The sequence below is a fragment of the Cataglyphis hispanica genome, chromosome 8 (assembly GCF_021464435.1).
Source record: "Cataglyphis hispanica isolate Lineage 1 chromosome 8, ULB_Chis1_1.0, whole genome shotgun sequence".
NCBI classification, from domain to species: Eukaryota; Metazoa; Arthropoda; class Insecta; order Hymenoptera; family Formicidae; genus Cataglyphis; species Cataglyphis hispanica.
In genome coordinates, this window is record NC_065961.1 from 2500072 (window position 1) to 2523134 (window position 23063).

The window sequence follows — 23063 nt, forward strand, 5'->3', positions numbered from 1 at the left end:
TAATAAGCGCATAAAATAATATTTTGCATAATTCATTTAATCAAATAAGAGTTAAAGTGTTCGGGAAACATTCGGAAAGTCGGAAAAAAAATCTAATCCTCATTTTATTGCGATTTTTTTCAGACAAATATTATTTTTTTAATGATATTTAAAATCAAATATATTTTGTTTGCGATACTTTATCTTTTTGCTTTTCAATGATTTAAATATAATTCAGATTGAAAACGCGCAGTAAAATAATTGAAATATAGATCCGAATAATTAACATAACAATAAGCTCCGTAATACATCAATCGTTTAATAAATAATTAATTTATAATTTAAAATACTTTTATTCTGAATATATGTATGGTATGTAAAATATTTTGGTAGCAAATTATCAATGAGTACTCTTATACATCACAATCGAGTTTCATTTCGTAGTTGTAAAATTGGCCAACTATTCCTCTGAAGAATGGAATGATTGTGATTAGCCAGCTTTAGAATTAAGGATGTTATTAAACTCAATTAAGAGTGACTATAATCAATAAATTGTAATCCATAACATAGTATTTGGCCTTCGGCATATAGCGCTCTGTTGTTTATGGTTTATTTCAATGTCGGCCTTGTTATCATTCACGCGGTGATATTCGAGCAGGAAAGTAGTGGTGCGAGATGTTCCGAAAAATCCATTTTTCAACGTGATAAATATCGTGATAAATATTTGATGTAATTAATAATTAATTATCTTTAACATATCTTAAATAATACGTGATATTATATCGCAACGATAGATTTCGAAAAACGTGTATTTCACGTGATGTATTCACTTTTAATCAAGAATCAAAGTGACGGGACTCAAAATTGTTAAATTTCACGATATCTTTTTCTTTCTTTATAAACAATAATTATTTTCTTAAAAATGCTTAAAGTTTAATTATATTTCGTCCGACTTTATCGTTCGACTTTTCGATGATTCAAAGATGATTCGGATTGAGAACGCGCATTGAAATAATTGACAATCAGAGACATAACGATTTTAACATAACGATAAGTTCCGTGATACATTAATCGTTTATTAAATAATTGAGCTATATGTATAATTAAAATTAATATAATTTAATATTACGCTCGTATATACATGATAATAAAATATTTTCGGCTATAAATTATCAATAACATGATCTTGATAATATAGACATTAGTGTGCTATTGTTAATGACTTACGGCCTTACCATTTCCATGGCAACATTTAAATAAGATAGTAGAGCGCAAAACACACTCCGTCAAACTACTTTTCTAAACGCGATTGCAACAAATATCGAAAGATAATTTGATATGATAAATATTTAATTATCTTTGACGTAATTAAATAATACATAAATATATCGCAACAATAAATCTTGAAGCGTTTATTTCACATAATGTATTTACAATACATTTAATCAAGAATCGAAGTAACAGATCATCAAAATTATAAGTTACTATCGCGATATTTCTCTCTCTCTCTCTCTCTCTAAGCAATAATTATTTCTTTAAAAATATTTAAAGTTTAATTATAATTTAATATTCCGTTTGTATTATATATGTCATATTACATAAAATATTTCGGCAGCGAATTAACAATATAACATGGTATTCGTACGTAAACATTCGCACGCTATTGTTTACATTTTACGGCTTTGTTATCATTCATACGGCGATGTTTATTGAATAATATTGTAGTAGTGGGAGAAATGTTCCATTGAATTCCTTTCTCATTTATTATTCGCACGACGACCCTTGAACAGTGATACAATAGCTTGAAACGCTCTGTCAAATTCTTTTGCTAAACGCGATCGCGACAAGAATCGGTAAATAATTTGATATAATTAATAATTAATTCTCTCTCTCTCCTCTTCAATCTCCCTCTCCCTCTCTCTCTTTCTCTCCTCTTCTCTCTCTCTCCCTCTCCCTCCCTCTCTCTCTCTCCCGCGAACAGTTTTCGCGTCGCGTCCTGTGTAAACATAGTATTGTCATGAGTCGCACAATGGCTAATTTGTAGCATGTATTAGTGCGTTTTCGTTGCCGTCATCGTGTCATAGCAATGATGAGTCGCGTTTTCGCATCGTCGGGAGTGTCGTTTAAAGTATCGCAAGTGTGAATCAACTTGAGAGAAGGAGGAGGCCTAGGAGAAGCATCGGGCATTGATGGAGCAAATCGTAAGTAATTTTTTATTTGTATATTAATTATTTATTAATTATAAACGTGTAATTTAAATTAAGCAATTAGTCGCGTAATTTGGTTTTTATTTATATGATTTAAATAAGAAAAAATTAGAGAAAAAGATATTTATATAAAAGCTTAATCTTGTAAAAGTTTCCATTTTTAAATTATAGTTTTTTTATGAAGTTATTAGTTTCTTTATTATTAATATCAGGCAAGATGCACTATATCAAATGGAATGCACTATATCAAATTATGTTAAAATATTCTCGTCGACAATATTTCACGATTAAACGTAGGCTCTTACATTCTTATATACTTGATGTTACTTTATTGATTGCCTAATATATATATATATATGGATCTTTATGATCTTTATATATGTACGCATAAATAATTTTTTGCAATTTTATATATAATTGCAATGCGCAGTGCGCATTTATCTATAGCTATAATTTATTATCTAACAAGACGGCTGAGGTGAGAGATAGAAATATTGATAAGTAGCATCTAATTAATGTTTTTATCGTGTTGCAATTACTGTCATAACAAGAAATCATATTTAATTCCACACGATTACAAATGTAAAACATCACATTGCTGCGTCACATTTCGAAAACTTTATATTCGATAGATATGCATGCGATGATCATTTTGATAATAATACGATAATAACAATACGAAAGTGACATACACAACATACGAAATTGCAAAATTTATAATTTTATACAAATTTGAGATGGATCTCGCAGATAATTACTAATATCTTTCAGATAATTTTTTTAAAGACAATAACTGTTTAAATCGATATTCTTAATTTATTAATTATTTTTTATTAAAATTTTTCTATTAAATTTTTTTATTAAAATGATTTATTGGGTTACACTCGTAACACTTGCAACAAGTTCTCATGTGTTGCACGCTGTTTCTTTCGCTTCTCTCTGATAACAAAATAAGTTTCAATTCACGATAGCTCCAAAGCATATCGGCTTAAATGTTAACGTGACGGGTTAAATTGCCATTCGTGAGAGATCGTATTTTCCAGATCGACATGCAAGTAACGACGTACACGAATCAATATATACGAGGTGTTCTGCGAATGTTCTATACTTTTCTATTAGACAGTTGTCTCAGACAATTGTCTCAAAGAATACACGTAAAATTATTTCTTCAATTGATGCCAAGAATAAATCCGGCTTTTCGACAAAAATTTTTAATAACTTTTGTTATTCAAGTTAGTTTGCATTTCAATATTAAAAAAATTGTAATTTCTTATAAAATAATTGCAAAATTGTATAAACATTTTATTCTTGATGATGTTGCAGTTTACTTGAGAGTTTATTGAGTGATAAATAAAATAAAACTTTCCGATATTTTCAGCGATTACTGTCTGATGTGTTGCAGTTAACTAAGAAAAAAACAATTTTAAACGCCAGAAAATATCCATAGATAAAAGCAAACGCGATAGTTTTGAGACATTCTATGTGTATATACGCATATAAAGTTATATAAACGTGAGAGGACAAACTCGGATACATATATTAGAGATGTAACGTAGTAACAGACATAGATAATCTTTGTTACCGAGCAAAGTAGACTATTAAAATATGACATGTAACATGCCATGTTATTAAACCGTAAAAAAGTTAAACACGTATCTTAGTTAATTTCAAGGCAGAGATTAAATTAATGACGAGAAAAATAATTCCACATAGCAAGCGATAATTCCCGATACATGATAATTTTTAGAAAATTTTATCAACGATAATAAGCGGTGCTGTATTTTGCGAAATTATAAGTTGATTGATAATAATTTATAAAAATTTGATAAACAAGAAGCAGAAAAAAATCACTTTTACTTAGATGTTTAATATTTGATATAACTTTAATATTAGAATTATTTTACATATAGTAGATAAGTAAATATACGTTTGAAGCTCAAATGAGAATTAAAGGCTCGATTTTAATTCTTTATTATTTAACATCTTTTTTTATCTCGAATTTTAAAACACATTTATTTGAATTGTTATAACCCTTTTTATTTTATGAAAACAGTATGCATATATATATATATATATATATATATATATATATATATATATTTATTTATTTAAAAAAATTACATTGAAGAACTTTTAATTATTGTTTTTCTATCATATATATATATATATATATATATATATATATATATATTTTTATTAATTTTCTGTAAACATGTTTTTATAATTTATCTTTCTCTTTTTATTTCTTTTTCTCTTTAATTCTACAATATTTTTATTATATTTAGTTTTTATTTTAATCGAAAATAACAAATTGATAAAGTTCTATACAAATATGTATTTTAATTGAATTCTTCATAAAAATTAATCTTATCGTGTTTGAAAAATTTAAATCAATCAGCGATTTTATCGATTGCTTCTTTATCTTCTTTAATTAAACTGAATGAGAATGTCTTGCAAACCTACCAATTTTTAATGCGCAAATATCAATTTTCCAAAGGTTCACCTGGCATGATCCTTTGGGAATACAAGTATTTTGCGCCGACTACTTATCCGTGCAAATACGGGACCGAAGAGATCCCACCGCTGTCCAGAAAATCTATGATTTTCTCTTAAACGTAATCGCACGTCGTCATGTGATTTCTATTCGCACGAGTCCTATGCAAGGAGTTAAATACATAGGGGCGTCCATATTTTATTCATATAAATACTGGCCTTATAACGTGCGTGCGTGAAATTTCCATGATTGCGCGATGTTTTGCCGACGATTTAAATCATTCGCTTAGTCAAGGATTTTAAGATTACATTATCATAATTTATCATTAAAAATATATAATAAGATCAATAAAGCTACAACAACAACATTCTGAATTTATTAGAATTCATATAAATAATGATACAATAATAATGATATGTAATATTGAAATTTGTAAACATCAATCTCTCTCTCTCTCTCTCTCTCTCTCTTTTTTTTCTCTCTCTCTATCTCTTCTCGATGTTTATTGCGCGATTATCTTATATGCGTATAACGATGACTTTTGAAAAACGATTATGTGGAGATAAAGGAGAGGAGAACTGTCGGGAGCAGGGGGTAATCAGTCATCGTAAAACTATACTGGCGATATCCGCGAGTCGCGTGATATCACGAGAGCTACCTTTCGGCTACCGTTTCCGCGCATGCAACAGCGTACGTAGCACGCAAGAGAGCCCCGCGCGAGAAGAATTGCCTCCCTCAACGACTTCTTCCTCGAACGTGCTCCTGGCGCATCGCGGCCAACAAGGTAGCGTTTACGATCCTCCCGACCCTTGTTTATCAAATATCCCGTGAAATCTCAAGAGGGCAGGGAAAGAATGAAGCAAAGGGCGAGAATGCGGTAAAGAATTTTTCTCGCGCAAAGTTGAACACGCGAGTGACCGTACATGTCCGGCGGGTCCGTTCACTCTCACCTTCTTCTCATCTCATTCTCGTGATAATGAGGGGCCCATACATTGTTTCTCGATGATATTACTTGGGCATCTTGTGGCGAGAATTGCAGTTGCGATATGTTTCTGACGAATGAGAGATGCAAAAAAAGAAAAAGATAGAGTTGCATGAAAAGCCACAAGGAGACTACTAAGGATAAGGATGAGAAGAATGGTAGTCGGAGGAAGATGAGAAATGTGGCAGCTCAACTGATTCGCTAACAACCATCGTTTCGCGATAATGATTGCAAATCGATACTTACAAGTAAACCTATCTTTGTGTGATTCGCCGATTTTATGGAAACTTGGTACACTTGTGAAGCTATCAAAAATAATAGACACGTATTTTTTTTATATCGGCAATGGTGCAAGTTTAACCCCTTGTATTTATAAGCATGAGTAATTTATTGTTACGCCTAAACTCATCGTATTAGAGCTGTTTTTGAATTTTAGACATGAGTAAGAGGTTTCACATATCGCTGAAAGCAAATACAATATTATTATCATGGAATGGCGCATGAAGCGAGATAAGATTATTTTGATTTATCAAGTCATCATAATGGTTCCGTCATAATTCTAACATTGGATTTACTTTCAGCGATATGTGAAACCTCTTATTCGTATCTAAAACTTAAAAAAAGCTCTAATACCGTGAGTTTAGAGGTAACAATAATTACTCATTATAAATACAAGGGGTAGTTTCCACCCTTAACTTGCACCATTGCCGATATAAAAAAAAATACATGTCTATTATTTTTGATAGCTTTACAAGTGTACCAAGTTTCAATAAAATCGGCGAGTTCACACAAAGGTAGGTTTACTTGTTAGTTTCTTCTCTCGATTATCTCCTACATATATACGGTGCTGGTAAAATCAACATCTGCATATGCACGTGTCACACCGACCGTGATTTTTACGCAACGAAAACCGACGATTGTTCAACGTCTAGACGTCGGTATTTGTCGGCAAGATATCGGAAAGGAGCTGCAGTAGATATCGAAACCTCGGTCGGGCCTTGTCGGGTTTGCTGGGTCGAGCAACACCTGGAGTTTGACGTAACGTCGGTTAGGTGGCATAAAAGAGGTGATTTGTCTTCTTTGTTAGACCCGGTGTTTCTCGATGTGGATTAATTATTTACTTTAATCGACAAGTCTCATCATTTATTTTTTGCAATTAAATGGATGATGACACTGTATATAGAATTCCTTCGTTGATATTTTTTCGTAATAAATTGCTTCCTCGAAAAATGGAAAAAAATGGGAAAGTAAAATCAATAATAAAAAATAAATAAAATCTATATTTGTAAAACGCCTGAGATGATAAATAACAATCTGAATGAAAAATTCATGTTTTATTTAAAAATGTTACTAGGGAAGTATTAAAGAAAATTCAATTGAATTAAAAAAAAATATTGATAACGATTTATTGCCTTACAAATAAAAAAAATTGCATAAATATAAAAAAATTTCTTTAATTCACAATTCACATATATGATATAATTGCGGTGTAATTCCTCTCATTACATACATATATAATACATGTACACGAAACATCTAACAAATCACTTTAAATCGACTTTCGAGATGCGATTTATAAACTTTTAACCCGACATTTGACACGCCACGCGCATCGGAATAAATGTCAGGGCGCGATGATTCGCGATGATAGCAAAATGATAGATTGACAGATATGTCAACGCGATGATTCGCAGAATACGCGGAGAGAGGAATACGCGGGCGTTTTTACATACGCGAGCGCGAATCGATTTCTTATATTTCACCCGCAGCCATCGTATCCGACAGTGGGCGCGCGAGATCATCTTTATTTCATTTCGGTACGACCGAAATCATTTCGCCGATTGTGTCCTTTCCTCCGCTCTCTACGCATCTTCCTCGGAGCCACCCCTTTCCCCTTTCTTCTCCACCCTTTCACCCCGTCATTTACGGCGTCGCGCGCGGGCGCCTCAGGCGCGGATTATACGGTATCACGTCGGTCCGTCTCTCATGAATTAGGCATCGGACAAGTTAATGAAAGTTTTCCCAGGCAATTTCGTGTAATAATAGAGCAAACTGCCGCGCCTCTCGAGGAGGATAGAAAACAGACGCGCGTGTATGTATGTATGTGTGTGAATATTCGCATTCGTGAATATGTGTGAATATGGGATAATAATTCGAACTGATTGCGGAATCGATCAAGAGACGGCTACTACTACTAAGAGCCTTAAATTCACGCAAAATTTACAAGAACATAATTATGTAATATTCTTTTTTAAATGATTAATTTTTATTTAATTTATCTTTACGGGCAGTAAAATATAAAAATTGGTTGTTAATATATATATTAATTATTATTTCTGAATAAATATCTAATATCAATGAATATTTACGCATATTAATTTTTACTTATTAAAAAAAAAATCAACCAAACATCCTTTCAAACATTCGTCTGCGTGAGAGAGAGCAGCGTTTCAGAGCCATTATTTCAACGTTAAGTACTAGATATTGATCCGTGGTTAAAATCAAGAAGGTAAAGTGTGCGCTGATGGACCGATAATATATCAAAAATATATCATAAGTATCTCTGTGATATATTCGCGTTCTGACTGACGGATGCATTTATACTCCGACGTCGCGCCGATGGATCAAGTGCGCCGGCATGCGTGATGCACGATGTTTAATGCATGCCGTTTCGCCGTTGCGCTACGTCGAAGGGCGAAGGAAAATTGAATCGGGAATTCGGATCGATATTCCGGGGCGTCGGGTGGATGTTCGCTTATCTGCCGTATGGACCCCTAGAGCGAAGCCGTTGTTGCTGCGAATAGAAACGACCGATTCCTTCGATCGATCCGTCCGTCTCTCCTGTCTGCGAACTACGCAAAGAGACAAAGTCGTGCTTCTCTCGTCGCGCAACTTAATGCCATCTAATTCTCATCTCGATTCGATCTTGGACGAATTAAAGCCGAGAATATTTGTTTTCAAATTTTTACTTAATTATGAGATTTCCTGCGACGATCTGATGCGATACCACGATAAAAAACAAAACCAAAAAAAAAAAAAGTGAAGCGCTCTTTCGCGAGAGCCGAAAATCCCATCGGGAAAGAACCGGCAAATGCAAATAACGCGTCTGTTCGCAATGCGCTTGCAACGTACGACCTGAGCGAACCACGTTTAAGCCACGAACCGTAAACTTAAAATGATACGCAACAGTGTGCAGCCGTGATATCTCATTGTCCGATTCCGACCTGCCCCTTCGTTCTTTCCTCCGTTATATGCGTAAGTACCGGTGCGTAGTAAAGAAATCACTTCGCCCGGCGCTCCATATCTCTCCTTTTCTCGGTCTTATTGTAATGCGAGATCCTCCTGGGCCTTCGGACCTTTCGTCCAGGGTAGCCCTTTGGCGCGAAAGGGTTATATTGCCCCGGAGGATTTATAAGGGAAAACACACGCAATAAAACGGTAAACGCCGTTAACGATTCTTTAGTTTCGCTCCTGACAAGTTCTTATTGTTACCGTTACAACTGACCGTTCGCCTGCAGGTAGATACACGTATACGCAGACGTAAGGAGTTTATCAGGTATCTCGGGACGTTTCGGTTCTCGGGATGTACGATAAAGTTATAATAGAGTTGTAAAAGTAGAGAATAACTGAATCATAATCGAGCAACAATATTGTCAGAAAGACAATAACAGTACTAGAATTATATATAATTTTTTTTATTTAACATTAAATTAATATTTAATATTAAGAAGATGAAGGATGCACAAGTTAATTAAAGGAATAAATAAAAGTTAGAGAGATTGAATAGAGAATTTAATAAAGATTAGCTAAATATAATTATTAATTTTAATGTATATGACAAAAATATAAAGATAAAAAAATTAAATGCTACAGCTCGAATTTCTTTACTCTGTTTGCAAAATAATATTCTTTATCATTTACATTTATCTTGCATAAACGCGTAAAAATTATTTAAAAATATTTAGTTGCTTTAATGAGCAATAAGCATGTACAACAGATAAGTAAAATGATGAAAATGCAATTAGATTATTTGCCAGAAATAGAATGTTTTTTGAGATACCATGTAACATTAATTATAACAACATATAAAAATATATATGATACGCATATGGTACGATATAATATGTAATGTAAAGTTGCATAAGTCAATATCTATCATGGTAACAGTTAAGGCTGTGATGAGGAACTCTTTCAATCAACATTCTTATCGCTTAATAATGTAAGCTCTTATTACCGCTTATGCCGCGATTATGTATATACGTATACATATATATTTTGTAATACGCGATTCTATTTTCGTTATTAATTAAAAAAAAATATAAAAGAGAAATTATACAAAATTTTTTAAGTTTTATTTTCTGGAAAGTCTTTTCTTTTTTTCTTTACATTTTTTATTATAATGTTCGTAGTAGATTATAGAAAACGATGGAATTTTATATTTTTTGATTATAATCATTTTATCTTATAATTTCAAAGATCTTAATAAAAGTGTAAAAAATTAAATTCTTTTTCAACGAATGTTTTTCATTCCAAGAACACTTTTCTGCTAGAACAGAGAACTAGCTGTGTGATTAAATTATACATTACTCTATTTTTATAAAGTTCCAAACTTCTTTTTTGTAATTTTTATGTTATTGATCTTTCTTAAAATTACAAGTTACACAAAACGAAGCATACTGCATTTTTAATAGACATTTCATAAAAAATATTTCATTATTGCATTATATATAATTAAAACTATTATATATAAATATATACTACATATTTTTATTGCTACAGAAATAAACGTCGTATGAAGACACTTCTTCCACGCAAGTTGAGGGTTGAATTAGTTTCGTTAGTCTTATCATGTGATAAATACACGATTTTGAATTATAGTCTCAAGTTATTTTCGCCAATGCCGTTGTATTGCTTTTTCGAATGCAAAATTAATTCGACGCAATTTATTAGATATTGCAATCTAAATTCCCAACGAGCGTGCGATCTCACATATTCTCATACTTTGCACTTTGCGCACATAAATAATTGGCAGAGAGCGCGTAAATAAGTATTGTGCGGTCGTCACCGTAGCGGCCAATCGCGACGGCTTTCCCCGAGTTGCACCCCGTTTGAGAGCAAGGATACTGTTCGTAACCTGGTGGCGCGGAGGGAGGGAGCCGGGGTGAATATTTATAACAGAAAGTACACGCAATAAAATCGTGCGCGCACCGCGACACCAATACACACGCAATAAAATCGGCCGGTGACCACCCTTTCGTGAAAGAAGCGGCGCGCGCGGGTCGTCCTTTAACCCGTCTCTCTCGGCGCGATTTAAATATTATCTTGTATGGGGGATGGATTTAATGCATTTATAATTGTACACGGGAGTGTAAGGGCGGGCCCTGGGTCATCGGTCGGACATCACTGACCCTTCCGGCTGGCCCCGGGGTCATCGTCCACCTCGGGCTTGTAATCTTTTCTTTTTTTTTCCTCCCCCTTTTCTTTCTTTTCTCTCTCTCTCTCTCTCTCTCTCTCTCTCTCGGACACTTTACTCGGAAACTACCGAGTCGATCGACCGAAATCTAGGGCACGGGCCCTACCGGTTTTACCGCGCGTCCCTTTTGGCCCACATCTCTGAGCGCGGTCATGCAAGGCTTCCCCGATCGGGACCTCACCGGATCGGGACTTTGCACGCCGGGAATCAACGTGTCCAATTTCCTCGTGTAACTTTTAAAAGTGTAACTCTTTTCACATCTTGGAATTGTAACATTCAAATGTAATATTCGATGATAAATTTTACAGATTAATTACCAGCGATGATAAATCTATGCAAGATTCTTGTGCCATCATTTGTATCATAAAATACTTTAGATTTTGGCCTAGAAAGAGATATTTGAAATAACTTGAAAGAATTTTGAAAATGTTTGAAAGATTTTTTTACATTTTTTTTTACTGTTATATTCTTGCATTGTTTCATGAATAATTTTTAGAAAGATCGAAAACTGAACCATATGGTTCGTTTTCGTACATTCGTCGACAATTGCCCCATGAGAAACGAAATGACCGTCCGTCCAACATGCACGTTGGAAACAATCCAAGCGTTTTAATTTCGGAAGACGTTGCAATATAACGGTTCCGGGTGAAATAGAATCGCGATCCCTGGTCGTCCTAGGTATCCTGACATTTGCGTCCCGCCGTTGGCGGCTTCTTCGACGATGAACCCCTTCTAATTGTCCGAGAGGGCAACGACGGAACAACGCATGTATTGCAAATAAATTTTCACAGTCGTTTTCTTCAGCCTAACCAGGATTTTATTTCAAGTTTTCAGTGTTGGATTTGCCTAATACTGCAAGTCGCGAATTTTTCAGCTTATCTTTAGATACCACAATTTCATCCACTTATTTTTAACAGAAAATATAACATTCTTTAGTTGAAATAATTTTTTAATGAACAAAGCATTTCTTTCGCATTCGTTTCTTAAAGATTTTGCGTCAGAGTTACATCTAACGATAAGTAAATCCGGTCCAATCATGATTATCCGTTCATCGTTTTCATCCCCTTCGATTATTACTCAGATTGTCACTTGTCGCTTTTATTTTTCTCGGTTTTATTTATCGAAAGACAATTCGGATGCCGCGCACGTAGAGCGGAATTAAAGCGCGTTAGCCGAGAGACTAGGGCCCAATTACCGCGCACATACCGACGCAGACACCGTGATATGTAACGCGCATGAATTTTGGACGTGTCCGTTTCTTCCGGCCGACATCACCACCACCATCATCACCACCATCACCACCACCACCACCACCTCCGACGGCTTATATTATTAGCGTCCTCCGTGGGTACTCCTGTCCGACGCCATTACGTTCGTCCACCTTGGTGTCCCGCGCATTGTTCTTCTAATTTATGCCAAGGTGGGTCCTCCTACCCCTCACTGCCCTCTTTTTCCTTCTCCCCCTCCCATCCCCCCTCTCTCTTCTCTTCCGCCCTCTTTCTCTTTCTATTTCTGCTTCTCTTTGCGCGCGGCGCGCCTTGAATTATGGCGACAACGCCACGAAATCCTTCGGGCTAATTGAATTATTGCTCGAATCACGACGCGGTGTTCGCCTTGCGAAAAAGGCGAAAAAAGAAAGAAAAAAAGTGAGCTTCTCTTTCTTGTCTCTCTTCTTCTTCCCTCTCTCTCTCTCTCTCTCTCCGATCTCTTCTCTCGTCCGGCTCTCGCTCGCGGGAATGATCTCTCAACAGCGTGAATTTCCGGGAAATAATTTCGAGTGCGTGCGAGACTCGGCTCTCGCGCCCGGAGGTGAGCTTCGAAGATCGAACTCGCCCAAATTGGGGTTATCCTCCGTGGTTCCTTCGATCCGCTCTCCTCCGAGCATCCCGCACCGGCAAGCGCTACGCTTCCGAGAGAATAACGTTAATACGATAGAGCCAAGTCGCATTCCAGAGAAACAGTTGTAGGAGAGAAAAATGAAGGTTTAATATCTAATCCATTCGCGATTTTTTGTCATAATTTATCGCCGACCTTTTTCGAGAGAAATGCAAGAAGGTACATTAAAGAGAGGATACGTCTTTCATTTCCTACGCAGTGTACACAAATCGTGGAAGATATGCCCGAGTAAAGTTGCTCTACGGATCCCGAGCGACAATCGTGAACGTAAAGTTTAAATGTCATCGACATCCATAAATAGCGTAAAGAGCGGGAACCCGGTCCGATTTCTGGAAATTGCGCGTGCGACGCAAAATTTTGCCTCGCCGCGAAATCGCAGATTTATAGCCGCGCGCCGGACGTTTATGAGATATTAGCCCGGCGTAAAATGTGAGTAATGAGAGACGCGACGACGCGCGCGTCTGTATTAATATGGTAATTCGATTTATTCGATTTGGTCGGGGCGACAGGTCCGTGAATCGACTACGCTCGTGTCGGTTCTTTTGTAAAAGCGGCGACGCAAGAATAAAAGGCGTGTAACGGCGGGTAAGGAGGACGAAAAGAAGGGGAGAGAGAGAGAGAGAGAGAGCATAATTCCTGACTCAATCAATTTCGAGAACGTTAATTTTCCCCCGCTCTGTCGCTCTAGACGAGACTCGGTGGATGTCGTTATTACGACACCGCGATACCATCGCCGCCCGATTGCGCCGATATGTGTATATACTTCTACGTGGTGGTATATGCTCGAAAACGGAATCCTTAATTCGCCTTTCCAAGAACCCGAGAGCAATCAGATCTGCCGCGTTCGGTCGCCTTGAGAGATGGACGAAAGGCCCCGCCGCGCCGGCCACACGTTTAATACCACGTTACTATTTATAGATGCGCGATGGATCATTGATCATTAGTATATCAGATTCGCCGCTTTAACGATCACGGTGGTCAGACGTCCGGGAGTAATTAATGGCTGTACAATGTAATGCGCGACTACGGATTCTGCGGACTCCTCGGGCGTGACGTTACGTACTGCAGCCTCCTCGGCTTGCATATTCTGTTACTTGAGCTAAAACGATACTGAATGATTATTTTTTTACAGAATTATTCCAAATTTATATTCTTAAAATATAGAAAGAAAATTTATTTATATTAAATTATATAGAAAGAAAATTTGTAAATTTTTTGATTTCTTAAAAAAATGTGAATTTAATTACCTACGATAATTCTTGTAGAATAATTTTGCAACGATTGATGTCTTATTACTGCTGCATTATCTGATTCAATGTATCAAAAGTTTTAGTTTTAAAGCTTTTGATACAAACAAAAGATATTTAACGCAATAAATAAAAAAAAAACGAGAAAAATTTAGAAATTCCATTTATATTATTGATTTAACGAGAACTTAAATTTATCAGAAAGCAATTTTCCACCAATTACTATATAGTTATTATCGCATTTTAAGATATCCGTAGACTCGTCAAATTGTGAGAAAATATATACGAGAATGAATTATTAATATTGCAAAAGGGCCTAATGCATAATATTCTCACCGGAACGTAATAATAGTTCAAGGGAGGCTTCTACTAGATACTAATCATACATATTATCCTATCTATAATCCGAAGAAACCGTGGTTTCTAGTCGATTTCACTTGTATAAATCTCTCGCAGGAACGACGACCAGATAATATCCAGGTCATAAAATAGTCCGTTATATCGCGCTACGTTTGGAAGCCAGTAGACCTAATTCCCTCATCGAGTACATTACTCTATCTCCTTCTTTGTCGTCGTTAAAAAAAAAGAAGAACATATATTATATAGCATATAAAACACATGTGTCGAAATTGTGATAATCGTAGCACATTAATCTATACATTCTGCGGCTGAACGAAAAATATTGTAATCATCATAGGTCGATTATAATAACGTCGGGAAGGTAATCCTTCTATAAAATTTTTAATCTGTTATTATGTATCATATTTTATCGTATTTATTGAAATCTATTAATTTTATTATCGTAAAAGATACTAAAAAAAAAAAAAACATTTTAAAAAGACATGAAGAATGTCTCAAGTATCTGAATTACATTTCTTCGAAATTTGTAGAGAATTTTGTTTTTGAGGAAATAATTTATTAGAGACATTTATTATCTGCACATGTTAATAGATTGTAAAAGTTTTTAAAAGAGTTTTGTAAAGCTATATATATTATATTTTATTGAAATATTTCAGTTATATATATTATTTAATATCACAGTATTGAGATAAACATGATGCGTTCTTGGCGAAAAAGCATTTCTACAGCATACAATACTTTAAAATACGAGACTTTAAAATAAGTATATTTCTCGAGGGCCTTAAATTCTTGACTAACCCTTTCAGCAGCTCGGCATCTTACCTCTTCAGCGGCAGAGAACGTCTGACAATGTAACGACCGTGTTTTACCGCCCGTTACGTAATTTTTACCTGACGGCTCGTGGAAGCCCAGCCGCGAGGAAGCGCCTTCGTCCGTTACGCAATTTCTTCGTCCACGTACGTGGACACGTAACGACAATATGCGTCGTACGCGAGGGGTACGGTCCGTTACACGGTATCGCTATTCCGACCGACGCGAGAGAGAAGGACAGGGGTGGCGGTGCTTTATTAACAGGCCGCAGCAACGGATAACGAGAACACGGGGATCCTTCCTTCCTTCCTTCCATCGGACCTGCCACTGACCCCCGAGGCAATATCCTATATCGTACCGTCTCTCTCTCTCTCTTATTCTCGACGACCCTAAATTAATATTCAAATCTGTACGAACGGTTCTCCACGCGTCGACTTGGACGAGGATCCTCCTAACGGACGGACGGATCGACGAACACCATTGTCGTGTCCTCGTGTGTCCTTAAGTGTCCTCGTCCGGCTCGTCCTACGATTCGCCTGATTCGATTTCTCTTCCTCTGTCCCCTTCTCCACTCGCGATTTTTCCCCTTGCAAGATTGCCCTGCTGGCCAAAGTCCTTCCGCAGGATCATTGTAGAGAATTCTTTTTCTATTTTTTTTTTTTTTTCAACGATGCGTCGTCTCCCATTGGTCGACTTGCGCAGGTCGACGGTGGCGAGCGATCCAATTATCGTATTCGTTCGCGTTCCTGGTCATACGATTATCTCGTTGCTGCGATCAATGTAATTCTAGATTCTATGAGAAAGTTTCGTCTCGCGCAGTCTATGTCGATTGAGGGGTTTCATAATAATTTTACACTCCATTCTATGAAGCTACATTTATGAATTTTAATCAATCTTTGTTAAGTAAAAAACTGTACAATTGCTGAATGAAAGTAGAATTGTAGGATAAAATAAATCGATTTAAAATCATGATTTCAACATCATGACTAGGATTTGAAATAAAATTCAGAACATTACAAGAGATCAGAAAATTTAATAAATTAAAGTTAAAAATAATAAAGTAAGTATAATATAATAAAAAAATTATCAATATATAAAAATTCAGAATAATATTGATTTACGAAAAAAAGAAAATAAAATTCAAAAAAGAAATTAGAGAATAATTGAATAAAATGTAATTGATCATTATAAGCAAAAAAATAATAAGCAATATAAGCAGGTAAAACAAATTTAATTCTTTATAAAAAAGTTAATTATTAAGGGAAAAACTAAGTTATGAATAGAATGAGGTGCTCTAAATCCTTCTAAATCGTAGAATAAATGAGTTGATTTAATTATCAGGGAACGATTTTTCATCACCTTTTCTACTTGCAATCTTAATTAGAATTCTAAATCTTTACAATACAGAGAGAAAAAATTATCATATATTCTTTTCATGACATTGAAATTAATAATACGTTGAACAGAACTCTCTCTTGTGCTTTTCATTCCAGTTTCGCTCTTCAATGACGAAAACTGTATCACAAAATTCGGCATATTTGCGCTTCTCAGGCTCTTTTTATTCCATTACGAGCGGCGTATTTTCGCGAGAGAGGGGTCGTGGCCCGTTACGAATCCTCCGGCTTTCCAACATTTCCACGGTGCGTGCCGTTTGAACCCGCCGCGATATATCGTGCGTTCACGAAGCGGAGTGTCACCGAAAAGAGCAGCGAAACGCGTAAAAAAAACGAGCTACTAGAGGGACAGAGATCCGGGAGGGAGAAACTCGGCGCGGCGGGTAAACATCCCCGTCGAGGGCTCCATTTATGGTCGAATTGCGGACAAATGACCGCGTCTCAATGCGCGGTTTTTCGGCGGTGAAAAAAAAAAAAAGAAAGAAAACAGAAAAACGAGAGCGCGACGGAAGAGATTGTCGTTCCCTAAGTCAGGTTACGCACATCTCATAAAAACGAATTAGAAAGAGAAAGAGAGAGAGAGTCCGGAGATGAGGAAGAGAGTAAAGGGGAGAGAAATGGAAAACGGCACGCAAGCGCATTGTCCTCGCGACGAGTGGAATTGTGAAATACGATCGGCTTTTAGTAAAATGAGACCAAAATATAGGGTGTCGAGAACTGCACCGCACCTCCCTCCCCCTCCCTTCTATATTTTTCTCATTCTCTCTCTTTTTCTCTCGCTTTGTGCCCCCTGCGTTTAAACATGACGCACGCACAATTTTGTTCTTTTCACGTGAATTATGTGAAATGCCCTTGAAATGAGCATCTCGTTTCGTTTTTTCGGAGAAGTCGACGTTGCAAAAAACGTTCCTCTGCGATCTTCGATCGGAATCGGAATGTAATGTCACTGTAATTGCGTTCACTATTTCTGCATCGTGATCGAGCATTTTTGTTGTCAGACGTACCGTATGAAACATAGCTGCTCTTTTTTTATTAATATTGATAGTACCGTTCTCTCTTTACTCGTAAAGGATAAAAGTTATTATAATATATTTACACAGAGTGCGTCAAGAAACGTAATACACACTTGCAAAAGAGATTATTTTCTGTGCTAAAATATATTAAAAATAAAAATATACTGTTAGAGTATCAACGAATAATTATTAGTCTCTTAAAATGATTGATACCAAACGGCAATATGTGTAACAGACATTTGTCAGCAGAAATATTTAATGTCTTACAATTTATAATTTATTATTTTTGTTATATTTTAAAGAAACTGAAAAAAAAGACTTAAAATTTTGATATATGTATATATAATAAAATAATGTTCCTTTATATTATTTTAACAAAGATAAAAAGAAATTTTCTGAAAGCTAGAAAACATTTTCTATATGCATACATTCAAATTTTTCTTTATGCGACAATGTGCATTTCTTCTTCTTTTCTTTTTGTTTATTTAATTATTTTCTAATAGTAGTAGTAGTAGTATTAGACAATCGAGCATCTTTCAGAAGCATTCTTTCTTTCCGTCAGCCATTTGAGAGCTAGAAAATCCTTTTTGAAACGCATTGTCGTCTCTCTTTCAACTGTCAGCGTTGTTTGTTCTTGTCGAAGCTTTTCTTCGTCCGACCTCCAAATCTACGGCTTGACTGTTATGAATAGAAAATATCTCTCGCAAGACGAAGAGATAATGGTAATCTCTTTTATTCCAAGGTTCGTTATCCATCTACACATGCGATTTCTTTTATGTTTAAACAATTAAAAACAAGTACTATCGTATAGCTTAAGAAAAAGAATTTTTATCGCGTAACTGCATATTTTACTGTATGTTGCATTGTACATATTGCGTATTGTAAAAAGTATTTAAATATTCAAATTGAAAAATATACCTCCAAATTTTACATATTCAAAGAACTTTTTCGCATTGAGTTTGCATTAAAAAAACATAATTTTCTCGATAATAATATTGTATTATAGTAAAATTACAATACGCAAATTTATTACACGTGTATAAAAAATCGTGGATGCAAATTGCAATCAACGTTCTCGAAATAAATACCGATGATATACCAGAAGACGAGATTTTAATATTTTATCGCAAAAGTATATAATAGTAGAAGGTCACTATCAATCGAAGAAGATAGAGATAAAGACAGAGAGGAAGGAAAGGAGAGACATGCTCCGTCGAATCCTATTTACGAGGCAAATTGATGGCCCGGAGTCTTGCTGAATGCGACGGTCCTTTTTTCAGATATCATTACACTGAAGGGGCAGATGCAGCAGCAGCAGCATCCCTCTCCTCTCAGTCACCCTTCGCGAAGCCACGACGAGATGATCCCTTCTATTTCTTCCCCCTCCCCCTTCCCTCCCTCTCTCATGCCACGAACGAAGAATGGAGCCAGAACAATCTTCCCTTTATAAGAGACATACGAAGCCATTCGAATCCTGGGAACCGTTTTCCCCTCCCTTCCTCCTCCTCCTCTGCTATGTCTCCGCTCGCTGCTTCTCTGTCTTTCGTCTAGTCTCGCAATTATTTTCACAGCTTGGTATCCACGCGCAAACAATGCTCGCGCAAAGCGCAAGGCGATGCGCCGGAACTCGCCGAAACCCGCCGCCGTCATCTGCAGCCGCCGAAAACGTGACGTCGGCGTTATCGCAAGGCTTAACGAAGGAAAGTCCGCAGGATGTCTCGGACGGAGAGTAGCGAGGATGATGGCGTCGATTTAGGCTTCAACGAAGTTTACCGACAGCATCGCTCTTAACGAGAAGGAATGAAGCTAAAACCGAATTTATTTACATTTTCGAACAAAGTCAAGGATTCGTTAGTGATGTAGCTACACGTTTGCGCTACACGTTACATTTAATTTGTTTGTTAAATATATACTTAGTCTGTCAGCTAAATTAATTTGCATGTATATGTAAGAGAGATAAAGAGAAAGGAAATTTGTATAATAAGCTAACTGTATAAGTCAACTTCTTTTCTCTAATGATTAAATCTTTAATGATTAAAAAAATAGAGAGAGAAAATATATTTATAGAGAAATCTTTTATAAATTAATTATCGACATAACGATGAAATTAAATTTAGCATCAAAACGATTACAAACGCTTCTTTTGGAAAGATTTATCTATTGGGATTAATATTTATATATTGGGACCTTTTTTAAAAAATAAAATTGTAAGTGTCCGAAATTAAACTTTAAATTTTTAATTAGTTTCGGAGAAAGATCTTCTTTATTCTCTTCTCAAGATCTTCTTCTTCGCAAACGAAAATATAGTTGCAATTATTTTTAGATAATTTTATAAATTGGATTCCTTATAACTGTGTATGTATGTGTACTATATCTTCAGAGGGGATTCGAAGTGACAACACTAAACGCTTTTTTCGAACACTTTTTCTCTCACGTTCCTCGCGTTAATGTAATGAAATATTTCCGCCGTCCGTGATGCAGTTAAGCTCGCGGGGCGGCCGCGCGAAACACGACGAAGTATGTTAATGCCGCTCATAAAGCTCCGCAACAGGTTCATTTCTCCGCGCGACGCGACGCTCGCGAAAATCCACGGGCAGATGCGCCCGCACGTACAACGCACCGTTTGTCATCTGGACATCTGAAAAATCTTACGAAATCGCACGCGGCCGCGGGACTGGCCTTCTTAACGAGCGACAATGTCCTCGACGACGGCGTCGTTTTCAAGTTTTCTGCGCGCTTGTCAGGAGAGCTAAGAGTTTTCGAATTTCGATTTTTATATCCAAAATCTATGCATCTCGGCTCATTTTTTTATTTATAAATGCAATCAAATATAATAACTTTCCATTTTATACTTACATTGAAATCATACTCAAAGTTTGTAATAATTTTAATTTTTAGATTTTGATTAAATTTATAATGTAATTATTTTTTCACGATCCACAATTTTTCAATTTTTTTTTCCATTGATAATTATAATAAATTTTTTATTGCGGTAGAAAAATGATTTTAAATAGCTATCGGGATCGTGTATCTCACGTTTGCGGAAGTGTGACAAGTTCGCCGATGCGGACACCAAGCTCGGAACCCCTTCGTTACCGAAGAGATACTTAGACTAATCTCGCAATCAATCTTGGAGTAGACATGGTCAGAAGGCAACAGCTGCCATGTCGGAGATGTCGATGACGTCACTGAACGCGAAAGATCACTCCCTTGCAGCATCCCATTCGGAGTAAACGGCTGAGGGCGACTCTCCGTTTCTCTATTTTCCCATCCCTTCAGTCAGCTGACGGCACCACCTTGTCTGCTATCCGAAACAGCTGCTTACTCTTTAATCGTCCGTATCGCGTCGCGGCAAGGAAATGACTCTGTTTACTCGATTAAGATCCACTATCTTAAGCGTATGAAAATTCGCGTGAAAATTTCAGTTCTTAACCTTTCCAATACTTGTATATGTATATATGCATTACTATAAATTTCAATACATAATAAAAATTTAATCTAATTTATAAACAAAAACAAATTATATTAATTAGTTTTGTATAAAATTTTCATATAATTTTTTAATTTTAATAAGACAACCTCTACATCTCTTTAATTAAAAATGATTTTGTTTCTCCTTTTTTGCATAGTTTTACAATTTTAATATAATTCGAGTATCTGAATACTAAAAAAGCGAATCGCGCCGAGATATTTTTCGACGAAAATATTACGACTGTCGTAAATTTCGAGTGGCTCGCCAACGTGGTGCCGTTTAATTTACGTTGTATTTGCAGTCGCGTCTTCGTTTTTATTACTTGTTTGGAGAACGAGAGACCCCATCGGTAGTGACCTACAACCCTGGCTGGCGTGGCGGATTACACGCTCGTGTCTCACGGGTCAAGATCATCGTACGGCCATTAGTAGAGCTCACCACCTCATAATCCGTCGACACATGACCCTGGCTGACCGGAAAGATACCCGGAAGGACTGCCCGTCTCCGGCCGGAAGACCAGATCGCCGGACATCGAATAAGGAACGTGCCGATCCCGTTCGGTAACGATCCAGTCCTTCAACTGCAACATCAGTCATGTTTAACACTGACATTTTGTTTCGATTCTACGTCATAGAATGCAACAGTTTCCGCGGTAAAACAGCCAACAAAATACAAGATATTGCAGTCTTGTATTATTTGTTTAGCATTTGTATAGAGTACAAAATAATTTTTACATATATATTATAATACTATAAAATATTATGAATATAATACAAAAAAGTTGTATGTGTTAGCGAGAAAGTTTTACGACAAAACTCAACGAAAAGAGTTTGTTGTTAAATTTTCCCAAACTAACTTTAAAGAGAAAATTTACAAATTTATATCACGTAAAAATAATAATGTGTCTTATAATTTTTCTAAATGCAAAACGTGTGCGTGTAATTATTGATGGGACAGTGAAACGTTTTTTCTCACACTTGGAAGATCAAATTTTATCGTAAGAAAGAGTAATGTTACGTATACGAGAATGTGAATTACATATACACGAATAACGACAAAAAGTAATTTACATGACAGGTCACTCCGCTTTGTCAAATCTCACTATCTGCGATCTCCCTCGTTTATTAGCAACACTCTCCGGCCGACAGTTCGTCGACACGTTGACCCGGTTGACGAAGAAACTGTCAACCGGGTAACTAGCTCGAAATGAAGAGCTCATCGGTACGTGCCGATCCTGTTTATCCACCCAGGCCAGATCCTGAAAAAACCTTTCGTCAAACCTTTCGTCCACGCGTTCGACCCCGACTGCGATGCCGGCTCGATTCCGGAAAAGCGACCGTTGACGGAATATCCTTCCGGTTGTTGAAGCGACCCGGTCCCGGGCTCATTCGTCGCGAGAGCAACCTGCGGTGCGCGTGCTGATCGTTCGCGAAGTGAAGCGCGATAAACTCGTGTCCGGTCCGAGAACGAGTCTCAGGGAAGGGGACCATCAGCTCTCCCTCTCTTTCTTTCTCTTTTTGTCTCGTGGGCCCGACTACCCTCGACTGCGATGACCTCCGTGGGTCTCACGGGGCGACCTCGCCGATTATCGTCGCGGCCGCGCTTTTAACTCACGGTAACCGTCTCTATCGCAAAGTATATCTCGTGTATCGCGATGAGGATCGGAGCTCACGATCGAGGAGGATCGGATTCGGCGGGTAATTAGTCCGGTTTTATTACGAAGGGGGTTCCTCTTT

General features: G+C 36.5%; 1 long non-coding RNA gene across 2 annotated transcripts in view; it reads left to right on the plus strand.

Annotated features, from left to right (window-relative positions):
* Positions 1 to 1758: 1758 nt before the first annotated feature.
* LOC126851443 (uncharacterized) overlaps positions 1759 to 23063 on the plus strand; it is a 37485-nt gene continuing 16180 nt past the window's right edge. Inside the window, exons 1-2 of one of the 2 annotated variants that reach the window (XR_007687670.1) lie at positions 1759 to 2180; positions 21629 to 22110. This is a non-coding gene — a long non-coding RNA (uncharacterized LOC126851443). Of the gene's footprint in view, positions 2181 to 21628; positions 22111 to 23063 lie in introns of those variants that run through there. The other variant, XR_007687671.1, reaches the window with a different exon arrangement.